Source organism: Podarcis liolepis (genome assembly GCF_965112155.1).
Source record: "Podarcis liolepis genome assembly, chromosome: 3".
In the NCBI taxonomy this organism is placed as follows: domain Eukaryota; kingdom Metazoa; phylum Chordata; class Lepidosauria; order Squamata; family Lacertidae; genus Podarcis; species Podarcis liolepis.
In genome coordinates this window covers 111,406,013-111,420,787 of record NC_139557.1, presented here as the reverse complement: position 1 = coordinate 111,420,787, position 14,775 = coordinate 111,406,013, and the positions used below count along the sequence as shown (strand labels likewise).

At 43.1% G+C, this 14,775-nt stretch overlaps 1 long non-coding RNA gene across 1 annotated transcript in view; it reads left to right on the top strand.

The window, feature by feature from the left end:
* Positions 1-14,490, top strand: part of LOC310702843 — a 39,224-nt gene extending 24,734 nt beyond the window's left edge. Inside the window, exon 4 of the long non-coding RNA XR_014523682.1 lies at positions 14,350-14,490. This is a non-coding gene — a long non-coding RNA (uncharacterized lncRNA). The remainder of the gene's footprint in view (positions 1-14,349) is intronic.
* The last annotated feature ends 285 nt before the right edge of the window (positions 14,491-14,775 follow it).

The window sequence follows — 14,775 nt, the reverse complement described above, 5'->3', positions numbered from 1 at the left end:
AGAGACTTCTTTCTCTGGCTGTTGTAGATGGGTTTCCTCAGGGCAAATTTTCCACACACAGCTCAGAAGCTACCCTCCTATCCAGCAGAACGCCAGGAACTCAAGTTCTCAACTTTCCCTACCAAAGTGCTATGTCCACCCTGCTCTGGCTAGCTGTACCTATGGCCAAAAAGAGTGAATCTCCAGTCCAGCACTCTGGTGGAAATCCATGGCACAGCATTACCAAACCTCTGATTCCAATAGCCTTTTCCTCCACTAATTTGTCTAATCCTGTTTTAAAACCTTCCAAGTCGGCAGCTAGTTGTGGGAGCAAATTCCATTGTTTAACTCTGCACTTCACAAAGAAGAACTTTGTTTGGTCTGTCAGCAGTCAGATTCATGTCCATGAAGTTCTAGTTATGAGAGAGGGAGAAAAACCTATCTTTGTCCAATTTCTCGGCACCATGCCTAATTTCATACACCTGTATCATGCTTCCTCTTGCTCCTCTTTTTTCTTCTAAAAAAACCTAGATCTTGTAACCTTTCCTCATAGAGGAGTTGCCCCATCCCATTGAACATTATCCACACAGCAGGCAAAAGTGATTTAACACACATTGTTCATGCTTATATGAATCATTTATACAGGGATGAAACTTTAGCTGTGATATTTCCCTGCAATTCACACACACACACACACACACACACACACACACACACACACACAAAATCTCCATTCACATAGACATTTTTCACTACAATCTTTTTAAAGATTCCTTTGTCTCCTTAAGGGCTTCAGCAGGTGCAACATTTCCAGAATAATCTAAAGGGAGGGGGCGGGAATGGCAGAGGGTTGGATGGACTTTGTAAACCTTGCCTGGATAGTAGTGAGAGAGTTTTGCTAAATTGTACAGTCATCCCAGCCAGATGACAGGTGCTGTTATTTTAAACGCTTCTCTGGCTCCGCGGTGCATTAAGTAGTTCTGCCTGTTCATGCAAGGTATGAAAAGGATGGGTTTTTCTCTCCACGCCTTCCCCAGTAGTGTCTCATTAGCAAAAATCATTCGAGTGCAACGTGAATTTGGGACAAATTTTCCCAGCATTTTTCTATCCGGCAAAATCAGGCAAGACTGTGGAACAATAGTCAACGTGCACAAGCAGCCTCTTGCTCTTGCCTTGGCAGGGGAAATCAGCACGTTACAGATGTGAAAAAAGATGCAACAGTTGTTGTTGTTGTTTCCCTGGTCCTGAATGGGGTAACAGTGCCCCTGAAGGACCAGGTGCACAGCCTAGGAGTCATTTTGGACTCACAGATGTCCATGGAGGCGCAAGTCAATTCTGTGTCCAGGGCAGCTGTCTACCAGCCCCTTCTGGTACGCAGGCTGAGACCCTACCTGCCTGCAGACTGTCTCCTCAGAGTGGTACATGCTCTAGTTATCTCCCGCTTAGACTACTGTAATGCGCTCTATGTGGGGCTACCTTTGAAGGTGACTCAGAAACTGCAATTAATCCAGAATGCAGCAGCTAGACTGGTGACTGGGAGCGGCCGCCGAGACCATATAACACCGGTCTTGAAAGACCTACATTGGCTCCCAGTACGTTTCCAAGCACAATTCAAAGTGTTGGTGCTGACCTTTAAATCCCTAAACAGCCTCAGCCCAGTATACCTGAAGGAGTGTCTCTACCCCCATCGTTCAGCCCGGACACTGAGGTCCAGCGCTGAGGGCCTTCTGGCGGTTCCCTCCCTGTGAGAAGCGAGGTTACAGGGAACCAGACAGAGGGCTTTGTCGGTAGTGGTGAAACGCCCTCCCATCAGATGTCAAAGAAATAAACAACTATCTGATGTTTAGAAGACATCTGAAGGCAGCCCTGTTTAGGGAAGTTTTTAATGACTGGTGTTTTAATGTATTTTAATATTTTGTTGGAAGCCCCCCAGAGTGGCTGGGGAAACCCAGCCAGATGGGCAGGGTATAAATACTACTACTACTACTACTACTACTACTACTACTAATAATAATACAGTGGACGCTTGAGTTGCGAACATGATCCATGTGGGAGGCATGTTTGCAACCCGCAGCACCATGTCTGCACATGCACGGGTTGCAATTTGGCTCTTTTGCGTGTGTGCAAAGTGCAATTTAGTGTTTCTGTGAATGTGCGAGTGCTGAAACCCGGAAGTAACCCGTTCCGGTACTTCCAGGTTTCGGTGCGTCCATAACCCAAAAATGCGCAACCTGAAGTGCCTGTAACCCAAGGTATGACTGTATTCTATCCTTACTCCTCAAGTAGCCCGAAGCAGCAATCATTAAAATGCTATTAAAAATAATAACACCTAGAGTTGGAAGAGACCCCAAGAGCCATTTTGTCCAACCCACTGTAAGGCAACAATTGGAACTAAAGAATCCCTGGCAGATGGCTTTAAAATCCTCCAAGGAAGGACTCCCCACTACCTTCCAAGGTAGTCTGTTCCACTGTCAAACAGCTCTTACCATCAGGAAGTGCTTCCTAATGTTGAATTGGACTCTCCTTTCTTGTAATTTGAATCCACTGGTTCAGTTCCTACCCTCTGGAGCCAGAGAAAAGAAGCTTGCCCCACCTTCCATGTGACAGATATTTGAATGTGGCTATCATACCTCCTCTCTGTCTCGTCTTTTCCAGGCTAAACATGCCCAACTCCATCAACTGTTCCTCATAAGGCTTGGTTTCCAGATAGCTGAAACATTAATGACAACCTGCCCCTTGATCTCAAGAACCGCAATGAAAAATTTTGTTATGCTATCTTAAGAGGTGTCCAAGTGCATACTAAAAAGACAAACTTTAAAAATACAGTGGTACCTCGGGTTAAGAACTTAATTCGTTCTGGAGGTCCGTTCTTAACCTGAGGTACCACTTTAGCTAATGAGGCCTCCTGCTGCCGCCGCACAATTTCTGTTTTCATCCTGAAGCAAAGTTCTTAACCCGAGGTACTATTTCTGGGTTAGCAGAGTCTGTAACCTGAAGCGTCTGTAACCTGAAGCATCTGTAACCCAATGTACCACTGTATATAGAAGAAAACAACAAGAACCTCCCACCACCCGATCATTGGCCATATTGGCTGGGGCTGATGGTAATTGGAGTCTAGCAAATGGCACTCAATTTATACTGCTGTGAACTATGTGAAAAAGTATGAATTCCAGTAGCTAGGCTCATTCCACTGCTCACATTAATATGAGAGGTGCAGATCAGAGCCATATGGGACTTGGCAAACATCAAAATTCCTCAAGCATCCCCCATTGCAAAATTGTATCAGTCGCCCCCATTGTGGTTATCTACCCTGGATCAAGCTTCTTAATCCTTTTCCTCCAAGAATGGGAGCCGAGCTGTGAAGTGATGAGAAGCAAATCTGTGAGAGCCATTGTATGGAAAAGGAAAATACCGCGATATTATTTTAAGATCTCTGTCATCTTGTGCTTTTTTTGTGTGGTGTGTGTGGGGGGAGGAAGCAGGAGTCGTTTTCAAGTGCCGCAGAAGAATGAAGATTCACAGCTGCCTCGGTGCTGAGAACCAAGACTGCCACCCTCTCTCCTGAAACTGTACATTCAGTTCTAGCCGGAGTGCATTGACCCTATGGCTTGTCATTCAACAAGCTGATTCATAGTTTGCCTGAGTGGTGTGGTTATATATGAATTTGGTATGATGAGGGTCAAAAATGAGCTGACCTTGTCTCTATGGGAAGCCCTGACTCACATTTCAAGTGCCTTGGCTAGAGAGTGTTTCCATCAAGCCCTGCTGTGAATGTTCTGTTTCCTCGTCTCAGAATAAGCCTGCCCATCTGAACTCCAGCTCACTTTAGCTGAGTCATGTTCAGCTCTCCCTCAGCTATTATGTTGAAGTCCTCCCCCCCCCTTTTTTTTGCTGTGTGGCTGCCTATCATGTTATTACCCCCTGCCTTCCTACCTGTGATTCACTCCTTCCCCCTCTGTGCCTCATCATTTCTTGTGTCTAATCTCGTGTTCTGAGCAGAAAAAACCAGGAGACATTGTTCAGTACAGACTTAGCAGGTGAAAGTTTAGTTGCCGTTTCTTGGGGAAGCTGTGCAAGCTTATAGGATAAACGAGGGAACCATTGTTCCAAGAAGACAAAACCTACCAGAAATAAAAGTACTATATACTCAAATTAAAAACAACAACTATGTTATAGAAGCAGGGAGTTTCCAGTCCTCTCTGCTTAGGAATACACCCTCCCCTTCATTTTGGTAATTGTTTCATAGGTCAGAATAGGTATGGAGTGAAATTTCACTTTACAATCATTGTTCTAGTTTGTTGGTAAAGAAAGAAAATTGTATGTATGTATATTGTTGGGATGATATACCCTTGCCTACTTTGGTGTTCATCTTTTTAATTAATAATAATAGTAAAATTTTATTTATATCCTGCCCTCCCAAGCCAAAGCCGGGCTCAGAGCGGCTAACAACAGTAAAAATAGCACAGTTTACATAAAATCACATTCAATTAATTGAAATACATTCTAAAATCAGTTACAGATAGGGAGATTGGCAGATTCCCATTCCCACCACCCTTCTGAGTAATACCCCTCCCCACCTTCTCTCTATATAGAAGGATCTGGCAACTTCTGTTTCAGTGTATCTGAAGAAGTGTGCATGCACACGAAAGCTCATACCAAGAACTAACTTAGTTGGTCTTTAAGGTGCTACTGGAAGGATTTTTTTTATTCTAAAATCAGTTCAGAATCAAATTAATGGCAACCGTTGGGCTAGAGTTCTATAAGGATTACCAAAGGGGGGAGGGGTCAGACTGTGCCCTGGCCAAAGGCCTGGTGGAACAGCTCTGTCTTGCAGGCCCTGCGGAAAGATGTCAAGTCCCGCAGGGCCCTAGTCTCTTGTGGCAGAACATTCCACCAGATCGGGGCCACAGCCGAAAAAGCCCTGGCTCTGGCCCTGTGGCCCAGGATCTCCAATATGTTTTCATTTGAAGACCGTAAGGTCCTCCGTGGGACATACCAGGAGAAGCGGTCCTGTAGGTATGAGGGTCCTAGGCTGTATAATAAGGTGGGGCAGGACCTGCCCTTTAATGGTATTGCAGAATGAGTACCTTTAGAAAATAAGTAAATAATGTTGCATTATTTTGACGTTGTCTGCAAACTTTGCATTTGTGTGTTGTTGTTGTTTACACTTTGAGACATTTTATGTAGTAAGCGATATGGCTGGCTTCCATCTGTCTTGGGAGGCAATGGAAGAGAGAACCTTTGGGGGTGAAGTCAAACAGTTGGCGAGCTATAATGCCTGCTATGGCTGTAGAGAGCTGTTTTGTTGCAGCTGGGGCAGATGAAGGCATCCTGTTGTGCTGATATAGATGCACCACAACAGCTCTCCTTTCTACCCTCTTCCCAGCGGTCATTCTTTTTCTGGATACTGCTGTTGGTGCACAACCTGACTGTCTCCAGGTGCTGCGGTCGTCTGCATAAGGCCTAGGACCCTCATACCTACGGGACCGCCTCTCCTGGTATGTCCCATGGAGGACCTTACAGTCTTAAAATAAAAACATCTTGGAGGTCCTGGGCCACAGGGAGGTTAGGCTGGCCTCAACCAGAGCCAGGGCTTTTATGGCACTGGCTCCAATCTGGTGGAACGCTCTGCCACAAGAGACTAGGGCCCTGTGGGACTTGACATCTTTCCGCAGGGCCTGCAACACAGAGCTGTTCCACCAGGCCTTTGGCCAAGGCACAGTCTGACCCCCTCCTTCTGTAATCCTCATAGAACTCTAGCCCAATGTTTGTCATCAATTTGATTTGAACTGAATTTATAATGAATTGATTTTAGAATGCTGTATTATTTTACTGTTGTTAGCTGCTCTGAGCCCAGCTTCAGCTGGGGCGGGTGGGACATAAATAAATAAATAAATAAATAAATAAATAAATAAATAAATATTATTCCCATACAGCAGGGTCAATGTTGCCTGCCTTCATTTCACATTTTAAGACATCTTTGTAACACAGAGTTGGTCTACCAATGGTCCTGGTGCCTGAAGACATCCTTGTTGATTCTGCCATCTTCCGTTCTGTGGACATGACCAAGTCAGCGTAGATGTCGCTGAGACAGGAGTGCGAGCATGCTGGGAATGGGGGCTTGGGAGAGCGAATCTTTGTTTGAAATGCTGTCCTGCCCAAAATCTTCCTGACACAGCGCATGTAAAAGACATTGAGGCATTGCTCCTGGAGGGTGTAAGTTGCTCACGTCTCTGCCCTTGGCATTTCTCCTGCAGCTGACACAGTGAGAAAATCATGTCAACTGTTGACCTCTGAGCTCTAAAACCATGTTGACCCTGTCAGCGAGTGGCTGTAATCTGTCGAGACTTAAGCGGGCAAAGGCTTTCCCCACAGTGCTCAGCAGGGAAATTCTACGGAAGTTGTTACAGTTGTTAAGTGATATAGTAAACACTATTACTACTAATTTATTAGCCTTATTGGTTGCCTTATACAAATGGCCTCGAGGTGATTTACATAATGTACTTTACAAAATCAGAGGTTAAAACCAACACATGTAAAACCAAATCCAGTGAAGAATTGGCTGGGTGCCTGGATTCTAAAAAGAGGGCTAAACTCACTCTGCAACCAAACAGAGACCCCAGTAGCAAACTCACATGTCAAGCAGTAGTATAATATTATGAATATTAGGTTCTTAGATCGTTTTAATCCATTTAGTCCGCTTGCAAACAGTGCTCCTTGCTTGCTACCCCTCTTGAAATGAACAGACCGCACACTGTTAAGTAATTTTAAAATGCTTTACTTACAAAACGTTCCAAAGGTCAGATTCAAGCATTTATCCAAGCAGTATCAAGGAGAACACAGGCAGAATATTATTGGGTAGAGAATACAGAAAAATAGCTTCAGACACATGCTGTGAGCTTGGTGCTTGCTTAGTCATGTCTTTCTTGGTCAGTTACATGGCACAGAGTGGGGAAAGAAAATAGAAGGTTTCACTTCCTCTCTCATCGGAGAAGAGAAGGCATAACCTACCCAAGTCTAGGAACGCAGCTCACTTGTCTTAACCCCATCATGCACTAACTAGCACTCATGCATAATTATGTTTGATTGCAATTTCCCACACCCTCCTTCCAGCAAACATGACATGATTAACAACAACAACAACAGCAGAAATCCCTATAGAGGGTCAAGGATAATTTAAATTATAGTTATGCTAATCTTGAAGGAAATGCCAACCATACTTAGGACATATCTTGCCTTCTGAGTAGGGATGAACTAAAAGTAAAATGCTTTCCACAAACATTTTCAGTAGCATAAAAAATACACTCCCTTTTCTGGTACTTTTCAGAGATTGCATTTTAAAGGGGCAAATGTGTTTGCCCATTGAGAATGAGATCTGTCTATACTTTCTGAAGGCTGCCTTGCCTTCTTTCAATGACACCGGCATGTTGTCGTATCTTACAGACTACAAGTGTATTGACATCCCATGTATTATGTTGTGATTGCTTGAGATCACCTATTTGACCAGTTCAGGCTGCATCACCCTTTCCCTTCATGGGTACCACTTGCTCCCAGTGATGTTCTCATGAAACCAGATATGACTGGCATTGTGACATCATCCCAGACATTATGCAATCCCTGATTGGCTGGGTCTGTTGAACTCTGAAGAACATCAATGATACCAAAGCAGCTGCAGCAGAGAGAAAACAACAGTAATTAATAGGCTAAAAAAAACCCTCCTACATCTCTCAACATTACGGCCACCCCCTCCCTGGAAATCAGTTGCCTCAAAAGCAGCACTTTCCCCTTGAACATCAAAAATGGGAGAACATTGACACAGCCCTAATTCAGACCAAATGAAATGTTGCTCCTAGGCAGGCGTGATGCTGTTCTAATTGAGGTATCTGATGCATAAGACAGAACCATTCTTCAGTGGAGATCAATGCCTCCAAGGACAAGAAAAAGGAAATTATAGGCTCTTTCAGTCATTCTCTTCCCTCTGCCCAGACTCCTTGCTTATTACAAAGCAAGACAGTTTGCCCTGGGCAAAGCAAGTTGCATGCTAGCACCAGTTTGTAAGGAGATGCACTGGATTAACTATTTCAAATGATTTCTTTTTTCCCTCTGTACGCTATAAGGGAAAAACTCAAGACAACATGGTTGCAACTTGGGTGAAAATCAAAAGCTGCCATATATATCGTCATCATAAACATATATATCTTCATCATAAACAAACACAAGGTGAGTTACAAGAAAAACAATTACATCCAAATTTGTAAAATTATTCAAAATAAAATGTACAGATCAGTAGAAGCTTTAATCTACTGACATATATTATACAGGCAAGACATCTAATATAGTCATTGTGCATCTGCTCCTTGTTTATTTCAGATGTGTTGATTCATAAATCTGTTCTGTCCCTTTTCTGCATTAATATGACATTAGAAAAATGCATATGAAATTTTGCATTTAAATTTTATTTAATTTAAATACATATCTCATCACACACACACACACACATTATCTCAATGAACATGTTTCTAAATATACTTTGTCCTGAAATATATATTTCAAACACATTTTTGGAGCTGAGAACGCCACTATAAAATTAAGAGAAGTGTGACTTCTAAAGGATATTTCTGTTCCAGTTAGGGGTGAAGGAGAAATTCAATTCAGATTGCATTAAATAATTTGCAATTTCTGAAACAATATGGGAACTAAAACTCAGCCATCCTTCCAAATGCACAGTTAACCCAACCAAGCAATGCTTATAAAATTGAATTTATCAGGCAAAAAAATGAATATACTAGTGAAAAAAACATACAAAAGAAATTGCTTGCAAAAATATGTACATTAGTGAAAACTGCATACAAAAATGTGTGTATTAGAATAGATTTGCACTAAAACACTGGAGAATTTTCATGAGGATTTTTATTTTTTTAAAATCACTAATTGCTGCAAAATGTAGAGAACTGAATTTAAGACTGGAAAAACGGGGAACTGAGAGAATAAAAATTCTTAATTGGGAGGATACCTAGGATAATAGAGAGCTAAAGCAGCCACAAGAGATGACTGTCCAATGTGAGCCTCTGCTTTATTTTTATTTTTAAAAAATGCAAATTTCTGCAGAAAGGTGGAAAACTAAATTTAATATTAGAAAACCAGAAGCCAAGGGAGTTGAAACTGACAAATTCTAATTCCAAATCCACACTTTAATCCAGGAGGTGCAGATCATGACCGTTCACACTGAAATGGACAGAAATCACATTATTCATGCATAATTCTTACTGAATATTGCCAAGGCGGCATGCAACTTTGAGGCAGACTTCAAACAAGTGCATATTAGCGTTCTTGAATATTTGGCCTATCTCATCTCTGCAGTCTCTGAACATGGATGATGGGAGTCGGGGTCCAACAATTGTTGTAGTCCCTTAGGCTCCGTATCTCTGTAAGATAAACGGCTCCTGATTAATTTCCCCTTCTTACTGTGGGGAGCCTCAATTGTGCAGGAGATTGTCATAGACCTGGTTATTACTGGAGCTATCAAATTTCTCCTCATGTGTCAGAGCTCTGCACTTCAAGGAAGCCCTAAAAAGTACACTCACTGCAGGTTCCAAGTGATCTTAGCTTGGATGGGTAGTTCATTTATCTTCCCACTGTGTAAAATAGCCAACACAATTCCTTCCATAAGCCCAGTTGATCTGAGTCTGTGGCTTGATTTGAGATACTTCCTGCTGGTTCACACAGAAGAAAACTTGAACTTTGACCCTCAGGGGAAGCAGAGCTCTGAGTTAAGTGAATGCTTTCGGACACGGATCAAGAACTTGGTCAAGAAGCAGATATCTTTATCCAGATCGTATGACAGAATGGCTGATAGGGTTTGGAAGGAAGCAAGGAAAGGCTTCAAGCTCAACAGGTCAAAGTGCTACATAATTCTATTATAGTGTGTAGCAATGCAGCACTACAAGGGAAAAACAGTAAATAAAATCGTTGCACCTCTATATGGATGAAAAGTTTGGAACAAGTTTCCATCTGTAGTTTTTGCAACATAGGAAGTGACCTTATAGTCCGGCCACCTCACTAGTTCAGTACAGTGGTACCTCAGGTTACATACGCTTCAGGTTACATACGCTTCAGGTTACACACTCCGCTAACCCAGAAATAGTGCTTCAGGTTAAGAACTTTGCTTCAGGATAAGAACAGAAATCGGGCTCCACTGTGGAAGGATGTGTGGATCCAGAGTTGGCCTCCACAGTCACTTACGGACTCACTATTAAATCCATGTTCATGAAAGACAATCTTACTCGGCTATGAGTGATCGCAAAAGAAGAAAAGAAGAAGGCTCAGACAGGAAGTGCTTTACAGCCCATCCTATCCACAAGGGCCCTATAGCTAGCTTGGGTGGGCAGGGCCATTCTAAAACCAGATAATATTTTACCACTAAGAAGATGTTTTATAGCTTGCTTTCCTAGGGGCACCTCTCCACCATATGCCATTGCAATACTAAAATCATTGCCCACAAAACCACAAGGTTTCCCATCTCCCAACTTGTTGGTTCCTTAGTCATGGCCTGGAAATCATTTCAATAAAAGATCATTGGCTGCTACAAAGTGGTAAGCTTTGAATCAAAACTGTGCATGTGTCATACTTTTGCTCCAGATGGTGTTTTAGTTTTCTACTTCCAGTTTACAGGAAGCTGAATTAAGTTGACCACTTCTTATTCAGACATGTCCTAGTGTTGCCTCTTGGTCCTATTCCAGCAAATAGAGACTTCCTCTCCTAATCTGGCACCTTCTCCAACAATTGTTTTAATTTAAAAAAATGTGTGTAAGCTAGGAAATGATGTTGTTGTTGTTTAGTTGTTTAGTCGTGTCCGACTCTTCGTGACCCCATGGATAAGAGCATGCCAGGCACTCATGTCTTCCACTGCCTCCCGCAGTTTGGTCAATCTCATGTTGGTAGCTTCGAGAACACTGTCCAACCATCTCATCCTCTGTCGTCCCCTTTCCCAACATCAGGGTCTTTTCCAGGGAGTCTTCTCTTCTCATGAGGTGGCCAAAGTTGGAGCCTCAGCTTCAGGATCTGTCCTTCCAGTGAGCATTCAGGGCTGATTTCCTTAAGAATGGATAGGTTTGATCTTCTTGGGGTCCATGGGACTTTGAAGAGTCTCCTCCAGCACCATAATTCAAAAGCATCAATTATTTGGCCATCAGCCTTCTTTATGGTCCAGTTCTCACTTCCATACATCACTACTGGGAAAAGGAAATGATAGAGGTGTGTAAAACTGTCTCCCTTTCTTGTAAGTAGAGCCCAGGGTTATCCAATCAAGGTGAATGTTGGAAAATTCAAGACATACAAAAGGAAGCACATAGTAATCTATGGAACTCAATATGACAGGATGTAGTGATAGCCGCAAACTTGGATGGCCTTAAAATGGATACACTCATGGGGATACAGCTATCAACAGCTACTTCTTTCAGGTTCAAAGACAGCATTCCTCTGAAAACATGTTGCTGGGAGAGGGAGAGTACCATTGTATCCATGTCTTTCTTATGAGTTCCTGGGACATAGACTAGACGGGCCTTTGTTCAGATCCAGCAGTGCTCTTAATGCATTTTTATAACCCTGCGGATTCACTTTGGGTTTTATTTTACGAAGACATTGGGCCATACCAAGCCCCCAAGGCCTCAAACATCTTCACTAGCTAGAGGAGGGACCACCACATCCACTTGTAATTTCAATGCCAATTTAGAATCCCTGCATTAGACTGGTCAAATTTCACAAGGATGTTAACACCTTGATCTTGTATAGCTTCCGCACACACATTTCCATGGCAAAAGAGAATGTTTCATGAATGATATCTTCCTTAGATCCAAGTATAAGTATTACAATTGTACCTCACAGTACCTCCTGGCCTCTCCTTCTTTCAGACAGACTCTTGCTAAATATCTCATAAATGTTTAATTCCCAACAATAGAGTACTGGAATAATGTTAATGGTCTGGAAATGTTACAATGACCGGAGTGCAAATGCTAATGCGACCCCAATGTCAGTCCTTGAAAGTAAATTTAATACACCAATTCTCTTGGAGGTGGAAATTGGCCTGATTATCAGCTGCGGAGTGCATCCCAATTTCTGTCTTTGCTTATGAAGCTATATTTCACACTGGAGGCCCATGAACTCAAGGCAGGGCTGTACTACTATGGGCTGTACCACCATGTGTTGCGTACAGAAAGTTTCAGGTTCGGCCCTTGCCATCTCCACTCAGAGCAGAATGTGATGTCCCAAGACAATGGAAAGGTGGCCTGATTCATCCAAGCAACCCCTCATGTGTTGTACGCAGCGACACTGCACATGTGCCCTATGTAGCGACACCCCGCCCCGGGTGTCACGCCTTTGTTCGCCCCTGCTTCCAGAAAGTGATATTCAGACACGTTATTGCCTGAAACCTTAGAGGCAGACAGTACTAGTGTCAGGGACTGGACCGAGAAGGAATGGCGGAGACCGCCTCCCAAGCCTGAACCTTCCAGAGAAGAGGAAGACAGTATAGATTTGCAACAGTGGTTTGCAGGAGGTCACAACTCAGAGGCAGATGAAGGGCATAGCTATCAACTTCCCCCTTTTTTTAAGGGACATTCCCTTATTCCGAATAGGATTCCTCACAAGAAAAGGGAAAAATTGACAGCTATGATGAAGGGCAAAGTTAGGAAATAATGGGAGAGCAGGAGGAGGAGGAGGCAGAGCCGGAGCAGCTGGCTGACACGTTATCAGTAGAAAGCATTCCAGACCCACCATCTCCCAGAACCCGGCAAGCATTGAAAGTAGGAGAGCAAAGGGCTCAGAGATAAATGGCCCTAAGCGGCCACTGTAAGTCGGGTGGTGCTCTTGATGAATGAGGAAGCAGGAGAAAAGGGGGTGGGGTGGAGATTTACTTGTAGCAACACCATTACTCCAAGAGACTGCATTTCTAAGCCTCTCTCTGTGAATATAGAATAAAAGACAGGGGTAAGAACTTTCCTTGTCTCATCTATTCCTGGCAGCCTACCGCTGGGGGGGTGGGGGGGTGGGGGGTGGGATCGGATTCCCTGATGCCTTGACAGCTGGTAGCCTTCTCCTCCAGGGGTTTGTCCAGTCCTCTTTTGAAGCCATCCAAGCCACCTTGCGTTTCTGCCTAACGGAAATCCCATGCGCAGGATGCAATCCGTGCAATTTGGAATCAAATGAAACATCACATTTTTCATAAGTTGAATCGACGCCTTGGAAACCTGCCAAAAGACAGGGGGAAATTTTCCACTTGTGCTACTGCGACAGCCTCTTTCAAACCTACTGTTAAGCAGCAGGAGCACATACGCACTTCATCCCCTTTTCTATTACAAGGAGCTGACACATTAAGCTCTTTGGAATAGTATTCATATTTTATCAGCTGTCCCAACACTGGTTCTTTATTTATAACCTGCTCTGACATTTATTTTTTTTATTTTTTTACCCATCTGCATTTGCTGGATTTAGGAAAGAGACAATGCAAAAACCCTTTTAAAAGAGAGAGAGAGGGAAGTCAGCCCATAAATTTAACTATTCTTTTTAGCCTCTTCAAGCAGCTTTATAGATCTTGGCAGATCACCAACTATTATTTTTTGAACATTGCATCAGGTCTGTATGACATGAGAGCCACCAAGCTGGATGCAAACTACTTGCCATGTTATTTTATTAGGATTATTAAATATTTTATCAGTACTGCCTTTTTGTCTTCAGAACCCCCGTGAGTGGTAAACAATGTATTAGAATAGCAATAGGTTTTTTTTAAAAAAAAAACAACAACACACACACACAAAACAGCAATAAAACAGTCATTCCAAATAATCAAATAACAAAACCACCATTTAAATATGCAAAATGGAAGAATCAGCGGGTGCAAATAGCCTCTGTTGTCACCCCCTCCCAAAAAAGGACTCTGGAAAAAGTATAAGTCTTTACTGATCAGGAAAGGGGCCAGTCATTTACAGCAGAAAAGGCTGTTTGTTAGAGGGTGACCCACAAGAGGATCAGTCAGCATCCTGTTTCCTCCCCCTATCTTCCAAGGAATGGGGGGAGAAAAATCAGGTAGGAGTGTCAGGTTGTGTAGGTCTCTTTGCTTTTAGATCAAATGAGGATCTTGATTAATATGTTAAAATCACAACCATATGAAATTTTGGCTGCTGTTTTCACATGGTGTGCATTTAGCCTGCAGGTGACTTCACTTCTTCCTGCAGATATTTCACAGCTAAAATTCTTGAAGGTGTTGCCACAGCATCAGCAGCACATCTGTCTGAGGTCAGGAAAGCTGGAGATGAGACAAAATACGAGCTACAAAATTTGAATGCTTGAAACTTGATTTTCTTCCCCCCTCACCAGGTTTCAGGGAAGACCTGTAGCTTGATGGTAGAACATCTGCTTTATGTACAGAAGACCCCAGTTTTGATCACCAGCAACTCCAAGGAGAACTGGAAACGTCTTCTGCCTGAAACCATGGAAAGACATTCAATCCAGATCAGGGTGAGGGATCTTTTTGGCCCAGCAGGGCAGGTCTTTAACTCCCACCCCCAAGCCAACTTTGACAAGTGGATGGGATTATCCACCAGTCAACCATCCATTGGTTGATAGAGGGGTAATGCCATTAACCAACCCCATTGATGGTCCTTGCTTGCAACACCTGGTCATTTCAAATAAACATGTTATCCCACAAAGCTAGATTATTATAAGAGATGGGAAAAATACTCTGCAGTGGTACCCTGCTAGGAATGCAGACTGCCTTGAAGTCATTTGAGCATCCATGGACAA